Source organism: Macrobrachium rosenbergii, chromosome 42, assembly GCF_040412425.1.
Source record: "Macrobrachium rosenbergii isolate ZJJX-2024 chromosome 42, ASM4041242v1, whole genome shotgun sequence".
NCBI lineage: Eukaryota > Metazoa > Arthropoda > Malacostraca > Decapoda > Palaemonidae > Macrobrachium > Macrobrachium rosenbergii.
The window spans coordinates 49147794-49160435 of NC_089782.1; the positions used below are offsets into that span (position 1 = coordinate 49147794).

Sequence of the window (12642 nt, forward strand, 5' to 3'; positions counted from 1 at the left end):
ACCCGACGGACGAGGAATCAGGAACTTATTATCAACTAAAAATGGACTTATTATCGGTAATATATCGGAAAAATATATTATTTCCGAGTTATATTAAAGACGTTTGAATTGATATATGAAGGACGTGATTGTAGCATATTAATATATATTATATACTGTGTATATATATATATATATATATATATATATATATATATATATATATATATATATATATATATATATATATATATATATATATATATATATATATATATATATATATATATATATATATATATATATATATATATATTCAAATAGAGGTGGCCACAGCCGGATGTACATCAATGAGGAGGAGGACGTAAAGACTTGCTAAAAAGGGTCAATTTATTACCGACGTTTCGTAATGTCTTCATTACATTTTCGAGGACTGTACAAAATATATAACAAAAATTACAAAAAGACTATAAATTTAAATAAAAAAATTAAGGTTGCACAATGATTACAAATATAAAAAATTAGAAGGGGCAATTAAAATGGACAACTTATAAAGCAAAACAGAATCTCTCTAAAAAAAAAAAAGAAATTACAATACAATGGCAATGTTACGACTGAAGAGAAAACGAAGAACTAAGATGAAGCCATTACGAATTGTCGGGAATGAATTCGCCCTTTTTAGCAAGTCTTTATGTCCTCTTCCTCATTGATATATATATATGTATATATATATATATATATATAATATATATATATATATATATATATATATATATATATATATATATATATATATATATATTCGGTTTTCTACACCGCCATATCGCTTACCTCTTTAGTAATTCAGAAAATATTCTTTTTGAGTAGGGGGACTACATAGACCCACAGTATATGGAATGAGGTGGTATAAATTAGTAGTGGCACAGAACCTTAGTTGTTAGGACGGGCGATAATCACTGTTTCCTTCTAGCCAAGCCCCAAACCTAATTAAACCCCACTATCTTTTTCAATTTACTGTCGAAAATCTTTCCCTCTAAATCCACAGGTATGGGCCAACGATGGTGACTGAAGCCATTCCCCAAGCACATTTCTCTGCCTTAAAAGGGCAAGTTAACAGAGATCATTAGTTAGTCTGTTTTGGTCAGCTGAAGGCTCTGCCCATTTGAGTATTGAGTCTTGTGTCAGGCAGGCACTCGGTTTCCCACATACTTGGAGGACTTTTATCTTTGAGCCAGATGTTGCCACAAGATAGTTAACATCTTCCTCACCTGGGAAATCTATCCAAGCTTCACAAAGAAGCAAATTACGGTACATCCTGGGATTCGAAGGTTAATTCTAAGCCTGTGTACTTTTCCTCTGACTTGTTTCTTTGACCTGGTAACAGTGTACTTATCCATGCCAGTGTTCCTTGCTAGAAGTGCATAGAGTAATGCTATTTCCTTGCTACAAGTGATTAGATCATTTCAATAGCCTTGCTAAGAGTGATTAGAGTAATGCAATCCATTTAACTGGTGTGTTAACTCGTCCTAAGAGAGAGATAATTTTCGTAGTGGTCTCATCAGGAATTATTTCACTTCCAAGAGTGTTGTTACAGTCCTTTACCAAGTAAATGTTTCTCCTGCCATCCTGATTTGCCAGGGAATCTGCCCTACCCGGGCTGACATAACTGTATTGCTGAATTTAACGACCTTTGCATATGGTGCATTTACGAACACCTTGATTTGTACTAATCTCCAATTCAGTGCTTTATTGTACATTTCCATTTTAGTGAGATCTGTCACCTATAATTTACCACTTGGCGACCTATCACATTATTTGCCCTTTATTTTCTCCGTCTACGGTCTTCCAAGGGTTTTATTAACGTTGATTAACGTAAGCAGTATTCGCACTTGAATGATAATATATATACATACATACATACATTATTATTATATATATATATATATATATATATATATATTATTATTAGATAGATAGATAGATAGATGATTAATAGATAGATAGATAGATAGATAGATAGATAGATAGATAGATAAATAGATACAAATACATAATCAATCCAGTAATAATATATATATATACATACATACATTATATATATATATATATATATATATATATATATATATATATATATATAGATATATAGATATATATATATATAGATAGAAGGATAGATAAATATATACAAATATATAATCATATATATATATATATATATATATATATATATATATATATATATATATATATATGTATGTATATATATATATATATATATATATATATATATATATATATATATATATATATATATATATATATATATATATATATATATATAACCATCTTTTCAATATTTCAGGCCGTTCCTCTATTTTTCAGGTGATCAGATTTCTTCAAAAAATTGCAAAATCCATTACGCCTCAGCCTGTCCTTTGTGATTCCAGATTCTCAAAGAGATGTGTTCCTCCCAACCCACCAGCAAGCCCACCCACGAAATCCAAGCCCACTTCCACACCCGCACAGAGGACACTACCGTTCATTCTTTACTGCAAACTGTCATGCAAAACCGCAATAAGAGCTCTTTGTAACTGCAAAAAATGGATGGCAATAACAGTCCAACAGGAAGAGAATTCTCGCATGGAAAGATATATATATATATATATATATATATATATATATATATATATATATATATATATATATATATATATGTATATATATATATATATATATATATATATGTGTATATATATGTGTGTGTTAATCGGGGACCAGATATTGGTAGTGATCATTAACTCAGCGATGCAAAAATAAGACTTGATCTATAAAGCCACAAGAAGGGAAAACCTGTTGTTGATAGGTACGATATTGATATGCTTAGAAGGGAAGGGGAGGAAAAGGAGGATTTTAGAATAGAAAGAATGCAGAAACAGGTTTTTGGTGTTGGAAACATTGGAGGAGAGAGGGAGAAGTGCAGATGAGATGTCGGGGGATGTGAATAAAGCTTTGAGTGAGGCTGCTGGTTGTACGATCAGAAGGAGACTCAGATTGAGGAAAAAGATGTGGATGTCTGAGGAAACATGGGATATGATCATAAAAAGAGGTCAGGCAAAATTGAGGAGTGAGATGCATTTTGTTAATGATGAAGATTTTTAATTGGCAAGAACTAAATACTTGAGTTTGGATTCAGAAGTTAAAAGACTAACTAAGAGAGATAAAGGAAGATCTGTTAATGAAAATGTTGCGGAAACTAAAAAATTAATGAATAAAAATGATGGTCTGAGTCAAATGATAGCATATAAAAGCAATTGGAGAACTGAGTGGCAGTGCTGGGAAGTGTAAAGATATATCAGTCAGGGATATGGAAGGTAATTTATTTACCAAAAATGTTGAAATCAGAAACAGATGGAAAGAGCACTTTGAGACAGTTCTTAATAGACCAGTGTCCCCAGAAGAGGATATACCGCCTGCTCAGGAAGATTAAAATATTGATGAAGGTGAGATCAGGCTAGAAGTAGTTAAGGCAATAAAACAGTTAAAAGATTATACTATAAGGCACCAGGAGAGGATGGTTTATTCCCGGAAATGCTTCAAGTGGAGGAGGATAGATTAGTATTTGTTTTGAAGACATTATTCAACGAGATATGGGTAACTGGGATCACACCATCAAGTTGTAAGAATTGTGTGATCATTAAAGTTCCAGAGGAAGGAGATCTGAGTAGGTGTGGTAACTGGAGGGGAATCACTTTGTCACCTGTAGTCTTGAAAATTTTCAGTAGAGTATCGTTGAATAGGTTGGAGCCAGTGGTTGATGGTACTCTGAGGGATGAACAGGCCGGATTTAGAAAAGGCAGGGGTTGCAGTGATCAGATCTTCATGGTTAGGTATTTAATGCAGCAGGAAAATAATGAAATGAAAACCCCGTTAAACCTTTGTTTTGTTGATTTGAAAAGGCCTTTGATAGTATTTCGAGACGGACTGTGGGAAAAATCATGAGACATTATGGAATACCGGAAATGTTTGTGAGGGTTATTACGAACATGCGTGAGGGCACATCTTGTGAAGTGATGGTTGATGGTTGTTTGAGTGATCCATTTGAAGTTAAGTCTGGTGTGATTCAGAGTGGCATTTTGTCTCCTCTGCTGTATGTGTTGGTCGTAGATTACGTTATGAGAAGGATTAAAAGAGAAAATGGGAAACTCTCTGACTTGGATTATGCTATTGATATAGTTTTGATCTGCGCGGGACCAGAAAAGATGCAGAGTGTTGGATTGTCTAGTGAGTGAAGGATGAAAGGTTGGTTTGGTTATAAATATTGGAAAAACTTAAATCATGAATATGAATATTGAAAATGCACAGGATTGTCTAATTGAAGGCATGGTTGTAAACCAAGTGGATAAGTTTAAATATTTAGGCACTTATTTAGATAAGAATGGAAAGATTAAAAAAGGCTCATCAAGCAATGGGAATGCTTAAAAATATTTGGAATAATAGCAATTTTTCTGTGCATACAAAAATCAAAATTTATAAGGTAATGGTTAGGAGTATTTTGTTTTATAGGCATAAGTCATGCTATATTACAGTGACATCGGATAATAAATTGTCAGCATTTGAAAATAAGGCATTCAGAAGAATATTAGGAATTAATTGGAGGGATGGGATATCAAATCGCAGAATGAGAGAAGTAACGGGGGTCGATGAGTATGTTAGGTTCTCACGCTGGAAGCGGCTAGGCCATGTGTATAGAAGACAGAGAATAGTAAGAGATACACCAGGGTGGGCTGCCCTGTGGAAGAGGTAGAGGTAGGCCAAGAAGACGTGGCTGAGGGCAATGAGGCAGGAAGCGGGAGATGATTGTTGGGGAGACCTTGAGGAGTTAGCCCAGGACAGAATGTGGTGGCGTGAGTTCATCGAGGCCCTATGGATCCACGTGGTGCCACATAAATGAATGACTATATATATATATATATATATATATATATATATATATATATATATATATATATATATATATATATATGTATATATGTATATATGTATATATACATCATACACACACATATATATATATATATATATATATATATTTTGAAATGTGAAATGGTATCGTCCCTACTGGTATATTATTTATTATTATTAAGAAGGTGAAACATATCCATATGGAACAACCAATCACACATATATTTGTCAAGAAGATAAATTTTTTGTAGGGTACTAATAAAATGAGAGAGAGAGAGAGAGAGAGAGAGAGACAGAGACAGAGACAGACAGGCAGACAGACAGACAGACAGACAGAGAGGTGCTTCTGCTCTCTTACACAAACGGAAAGAAAAAGTGTTAAAGATAAAATGACAGAAATTACTACATAACGGAACCACAGGTATTTTTTCTTAGTTATCACCACTTTACCTTCTCCAATACTGTTATAGTAACACTATTTTATAAATTTATATCATTTAAAAACTACCCCCAGGAACATCAAGATATACTACGGGACGAAGACAGTAATCTACGTAAAAAGTACATTTTATAAGATGATTTTAGGATTCGATTGAAAGTTTTATGTTAAAATTTCTTTGTAAGCAACGTGAATATATCATTCAAGACTGAACAAATAATGTTCGTGCTATCGTACATCTCTAAGATAGAATTTGCACCATTTTTCTATTCTTTCATTTGTATTGATATATGATATATATATATATATATATATATATATATATATATATATATATATATATATATATATATATATATATATATATATATACATACATATATATATATACAGAGGCGTAACTATGGGGGAAGGGGGGAACTTGCCATGGGCGCCGACCTTAGGGGCGCCAAAATGAGCCTGGGGAACAATTTATTACAGGGAGCTGTGAGCTTACAGGGAGATGTATCAAAGAGAGATTCTTCACAAACAAAAAAAATGTATTTTGTATCACTATATATATATATATATATATATATATATATATATATATATATATATATATATATATATATATATATATATATATATAGTATTTGTATTCTATACATATATACATAAACACATTTGTGTGTGCATGTTATATATATATATATATATATATATATATATATATATATATATATATATATATATATATATATATATATATATATATATATATATATATATATATATATATACTGGCATGATATACTGTGCGAAATTAAAAAATATTAGGATATTGAAAATAACTGATTGAGAGAGAGAGAGAGAGAGAGAGAGAGAGAGAGAGAGAGAGAGAGAGAGAATGATGGTCCTTAAAACAACGTAATGTGGAATTTGAATTTTGAAGGATGGATGTCGGTTGACCCGCCGAGTCAAACTCGTTTTCTTGGTAGAGTGATTGCGGTCAGGCAGTTCTTTAGTAACTCTAGTTTCTCCTCTAACTTTACCATTCATATACTATATCATATGTACAGTTTTCGAGAGTATGCCAAATAATTGCCGTGTGCTTTTCTAGCAAAAAAAAATCAGATTCTAGGATCCATTTACTTACGCATGCAATTGATGAGTCTTAGTTTGTACATTCGTGGTTCAAGGACTTCATGAGAAATTACAGTTACACCTAACTTTCCTGAGCAGAGCAACAGAGTAAGTACAGTATGTTAATTTTTGTTGTTGTAACTTGTTGTTTTATGTTCAGCAATTTAGGCAGTAGGAAGTATTTATTAATCCTTATTATATTTATTTGATTATTTATATATTTATTTATTTATACACTTCACTCAATATATCATTTTAAGTCACTTTACTTTTATAACAATTTTATATCAGCAAAATTTACATTATTAGGAATACGAAGTTGTACCAGTTCCACAAAAAAAAATACATTACTAGTTGTAAACAAGAGTTTTTGATGTGCTGTTCACATAACAATAATAATATTGGTAAATATCTTGGTAACCGTTAATTTCGACGGAAATACCATAGAAGAAAAAAAGCCTTAAAATCGTCTGAAATACCGAGCGCAAACAACAAAACTACTGAGTTTCTCTAACCGAAACTATAAATTTACAATTTCTTTATTTATTCATTTACTTATTTTTCTTTTTTTTAATTTATTCATTGTACTTGTCTATGCCACAGTCAAGACACAGACATGGTGAAGCACCAAAAGCTTAGTGGAGCACAAGGGAGGAAAAGAAGAAAATTACAAGAAGAAGAAGCAAGAAAATCAAGCGAAATTATAAAAGCATTTCTCCAGGAGGGTCTTGGGCCATCAATAGTAAATGAGTCAGAAAGTCAAGCAAGAACAGCAAGCAACAGTTCCTTTGATGTTCCCATCGGAGATGGATTTAAACCGCATCCAGACATTTAAGTGAGTCTGACCTCGAAGAAGACCTTGACAGTGACCAGGAGCTCACATCAGAGCAGGAGCCTTCAAGAAAAGATTTGCCCCTAAAAGTCAAACAAGTGACGACCATGCAGTGGTACATAGCAAGATTGCAAATTTAGCAACGTTTCAATACCAATTTAATTCAACATCATGACATTGGTTACTTGGAATTTGACATGAAGACCAGAAAAGCTATCGTACCAGATGCCTGAGAACTGAGATTGCATCAAAAGGGTCAAGTATTTTCCAGAACAAGGATGGTCCAGTTGCAATGAAAAATAATCGGAGTATGAAAGTCGCTGTTTAAGCCGCAAGCTTGGGGCTGGGGATCAAGGAGGAAGTTCTCGTTCATGGCTGGTGTACTCACCTAAAAAAATGCTGCTTTCTGTTTCTGTTGTGTTCTCTTTTCTCAATCTGGATGCAGTTTAATCGTCCTTAGTGAAGAACATGGTTTACAGTGGAAAGCTCCACAGAAATTGAAAAACATGAAAACAGTAAATGGCACAATCAGTCCTTCACAATTTGGAAAGAATCTGAGAGATTTTTAGTCGTAAATACAGGTGTCAATAAAACACTGCAGACCCAAATAGAGAAAGTTAAACCAAATTCTTTGTAGGATCTTACATTGTATCAAATTCTTAGCTAATCAGAACTTAGCTTTTCGGGGTCAGAAATGAGAACATACATGACGCTGACAACAGAAACACTGTAATTACTTGGCCTGGTGAAACTAATTGCTGAATTCGACCCAATAATTGAATCACTTGGATTATTAGAACCTGGATCTGTGTCATATTTGTCTCCTTTAGTATAGAATGAATTTATACAACTCTTAGCATCAACTGCAAGGAACAAATTACTTGATATCCGTCGAGCAAAGTACTATGGGCTTTCATTTGATTCTACTCCCGACAGTGCCCACAGGGACCAGACGTCTGAAACCGCGAGATATGTTGATATAAACTTTGAGACAAAAACAGTAACTGTAAAAGAGACATTTCTTGGTTGCACTGAAGTCAAACAAAAAGACGCAGCAAGCATAGTTGAAGTAATATGTAATCAGCTGGAAAAGGACAATATGCCATCTGTAACTGTCGGTCACAGTGTTACGACAACGCTGCAGTCATGGCAGGGCACAAATCTGTTGTGCAGCAGAGGATCATTGAAAAGAACAGTAAAGCTGTATTTGTCAGTTGTGACAACCACCACTGAATCTAGCTGGTATTCATGCAGCCAGTGAAGAATCAGCTTAGATGCATTAGATGCACTGTGCAATTTCTTCTCACACTCAACAATGCGATGGGACAAGCTGAGGAAAGCTATGCCAATCACACTAAAATCTGAATCTGAAACCCGATGGAATGCAAGAGAAGAGGCAGTTAAACCAATTTGTCACCACTTTGATGACTTTGTTATTCTACTGGGAGAAATGTCTATTGACCTGAAAGAAAATGTAGATACAAGAAGTGAAGCCAGTCAGCTGTTGCACTGGATTCTTACCTTTCATTTCCTTGCATTAATTTTGTTTTGGAATCTTATATTATCAAAAATAGACCGCATTCAAAAGAGACTTCAAGACCATCAAATGTGGTTCACAATGCTGACAAAGTCTTAAAGGCACTTGAAATGTATTTCAATGAAAACTAGAAGCAATCTGTAATGAGTCAGTGCAGCATTAGAACTATGTGAGAATTAAGTGTTATGGTAGAGCTGAGGACCAGAATAAAGAAAAGGATGCTAGGAGAAACAGCTAGTGATGTAGGCTTCAGCGCAAAACAAGAGATCATGCATCTAATGAAAGGTACAATAAATAGACTGCATACTGAAATGAAACAACGTAGCACAAGACTTGAAGATCTAGACAACAAGTTTGGGTTTCTGCTAGATGTAGAACAAATTCTTAAAAAAGGTAAAAGTTCAGGATTACTGGATGACGAGAGAATGAAGGAAAACTGTTTACATGTTGGCGAATTCTACAGCACTGATTTGGATGGCAATGAACTTTTATGAGGAAATCTAGACTGCAGAATGCTCTTGGCAAGTAGAACGGATGTTCAGATTTCCATTCCAGAGAAGCTCATCCAATTCATTATACAATATGGTGATGAAAATGTTTTCCCCAACTTAAGAGTAGCAATCCAACTTATGCTCACAGTAGCAATTTCAACTGCAAGCTGTGAACGTTCGTTCAGTAAACTGAAATTGATTATGGCTTATCTCAGAGCCTCAATGGGACAGGATAGACTTAACGCCCTAGCATTTCTTAGTATTGAGCGTGAAGAGGTAGAACTCATTAACTTTGATGATGTTATTGATAATTTTGCTTCAGCAAAGTCTCGCAGAGTCCAAATATAATTGCCATCAACTTTTATTTTTTCTAATCTCTTTACAATCAATGTTGCATTTTAAATGTTAAATCTAAGCAGTTTCAGAAGCTGACAAATTAGTTTTCATTTTTTTTATTCAGTTTTAATGAAAGTTCTTTGATTGGTAAGGGCTATTAGAGAATGGCCAGTCAAATCATTACTCTAACTAACAAGTTTGCAACACTGTAAAACTTGAGTGCATTTAAAAATTCTCTAAAACTGTTTTTATCAGTGCTAATTTACACAATTTTTTTTAGCTCAGAACTTCAGGATTATGTATTGCTTTTTTATTTTTTTACAAATAATAAATCCTTATTTCATTTATCTATTTTTGTGCAGAATAGTGTTGGTAAAATATTTGTATCTCCCTCAATTATGTTGGTATCACTAAACTCCATGACTTTAACTAACGAGTTTGCATCACTGTGAAGTTTGAGTGCACTTAAAAATTTTATCTAAAACTGTTTTTATCAATGCTAATTTCACAGTTTTTCAGTTCAGAACTTCAGGATTATGTATTGCTTTTTGAGTGTTTTTTTTTAAATACATCCTTATTTCTTTTTTTTGTGCAGAATAGTGTTGGTAAAATATTTGTATCTCCCTCAATAATGTTGGTAACACTAAACTCCATGATTATACATTCTGGTAATAAATAATGTTAACTTGTACTAGTAAACTCAATGTACCTTCTGGCAGTAAATAATGATAGCTTGTTCTTCATGTTGTCAACTGAATCATTGTGGTACAGATCCAGAATCCTTAAGATTTATTCCATGACAAAGGGCGCCATTTTCTGTGCTTGTGGGCCAGTAACCAGTAACTCCAGTCTGTGTGTTTATATATATATATATATATATATATATATATATATATATATATATATATATATATATATATATATATATATATATATATATATATATATATATATATATATATATATATATATATATATATATATAATATATATGTATGTGTGTGTGTGTGTGTGTGTGTGTGTGTGTGTGTGTGTGTGTGTGTGTGTGTGTATATATATATATATATATATATATATATATATATATATATATATATATATATATATATATATATACTCGAAATCTTTCTAAAAATGTTGATAATAGAGGAAAAGTGTAACAAGGATATTACAAATACTTCTATAAAAAAAGTAACATGATATCACGAATGAAGGTCCTGGATTCTCTTTCAGAACTATATTATTCCTACACAACACTTAATGAGTCTCTTGGCGTGATATTGTTTCCTATTTGATAATACTATCGTTTCCACACTAGTGAAAAATAATCATGAAGTTCAAATATTTTCCATCTCCTGTAATCTTTACAATAATTCTCTGTATACAAGTTTATTGCATGTAAAATGATATGATATGTTATTTCATTTGCCAAATGATACACCATGGAAAATGGAAAATCACATTTTATTACTCTTTGTTTTATTATTTTATCACTTTTTATTTACTCTCTATGAACAAATACCCAGAGAAATTAGTATAATTCCTGTTAATAACTGAATATGATTCTAATTCTTTCCTTTGTCTTGGATGTTATTTGCTTGCACAGGAAATCTGTTGAACAAAAAAAGTGAAAGTTTCACCATTCGAAATCAGGTTGTGGACACCATACAAGGTTCAAGGAACAGAGGTGTATGACACTTTATCAAACTTTCATAAAGCAACAGATTCGATCCAAAGGAGGTCAAACTCAACAGACGAACGTCCAACCAGTGTTTCCGAAAGTTAATGTAGACCAGGCAACTCTGTTTTTGGTTTAATTAGAGAATGCCAGCTGACTACGAACCCCTGGCACATCTCCGCCTCTACCCCAGGCCCTCCCAGAAAATCTAGATGGTTAAACATTATGACACGAATTGTAAACACTTGAAAGTCATTAGGGATATCCATTGTTTCACTTGCGAAAAGTGAAACGTTTGGTCTTTTACATTTAGTAAGTGTATCATGCTACTGGGCTACCATTTTCCTGCACGTTAATTACACATACACACAGATAGGCACAGGCACAGATACAGCACAAACCCACAAACACACAACCACACACGCACTTATCCCTGCCCAGGGACGATTGGATGTTGACACAGACCGTTAAAATCCGCAGTGCCTTTGTTTACCTTTGCTGTGAATGAAGTACCTTGTAGTTACAGAGCTGCTGTAGTTGATTGAGAGGATGGTGAAGAATGAACGGGTCAGAGACACCCAAATCACAAACAGGTATTGTAAAAGATCTTATTCATGGAAATGATAAATTTTGAATATGTCATAAATTCTGTGGCCGTTGAAGTTTACAATCACAGTAGATTTCTACGACAGTCTGTCTTTCTTTCATTATAAGGAATACACTACGAGGATGCCGGGAATCGAACCCGGGGCTTTACGCTCGTGAAGCGAGTGCTCTGCCACTGAGCTACACCCTCTCGCATTTTCGTCCTTAAATATTTACTCGCTTTGCGAAGAAATAACGAAGCAACATTTTTCAGTCTTTCTGTTCACCGACAATTCTTCTTCACTATTCAAAAAATATAATGTCAGGAATTTGTCACAATTTTTTTTCATTTTTTCAGTTATGGCAACTGGAGGGGACGAGTGAAAAATAAATGTTAGGGGAACGATTTAAACTTCCCCGGATATGGCTTAGAAAACTAAGCACAGAGGGTGGAAAAAGGAGACTGGAAAAATGACGCCACAGTTAGACGAATTTCTTTGATCCTCTTAAAGTTTCGGCTTTCTATATTTCTTTGTTCATGAGGGTAAAATGTGCACAGTGTGTGAATATTTTTTTTTTTTTTTTTGCCGAGGACTTTTTGACAGTTGGGGAACCAGATCTGACGTGGATACACACCCACCCAGCCTACAGACATACACGCATGTACACAGGCGA

General features: G+C 33.5%; 1 non-coding gene across 1 annotated transcript; it reads right to left on the reverse strand.

Moving 5' to 3' along the window:
• Nucleotides 1-12106: 12106 nt before the first annotated feature.
• Nucleotides 12107-12178, reverse strand: TRNAV-CAC (transfer RNA valine (anticodon CAC)). Its single transcript has one exon. It is a non-coding gene; the product is annotated as a tRNA-Val (tRNA).
• Between the last annotated feature and the right edge of the window lie 464 nt (nt 12179-12642).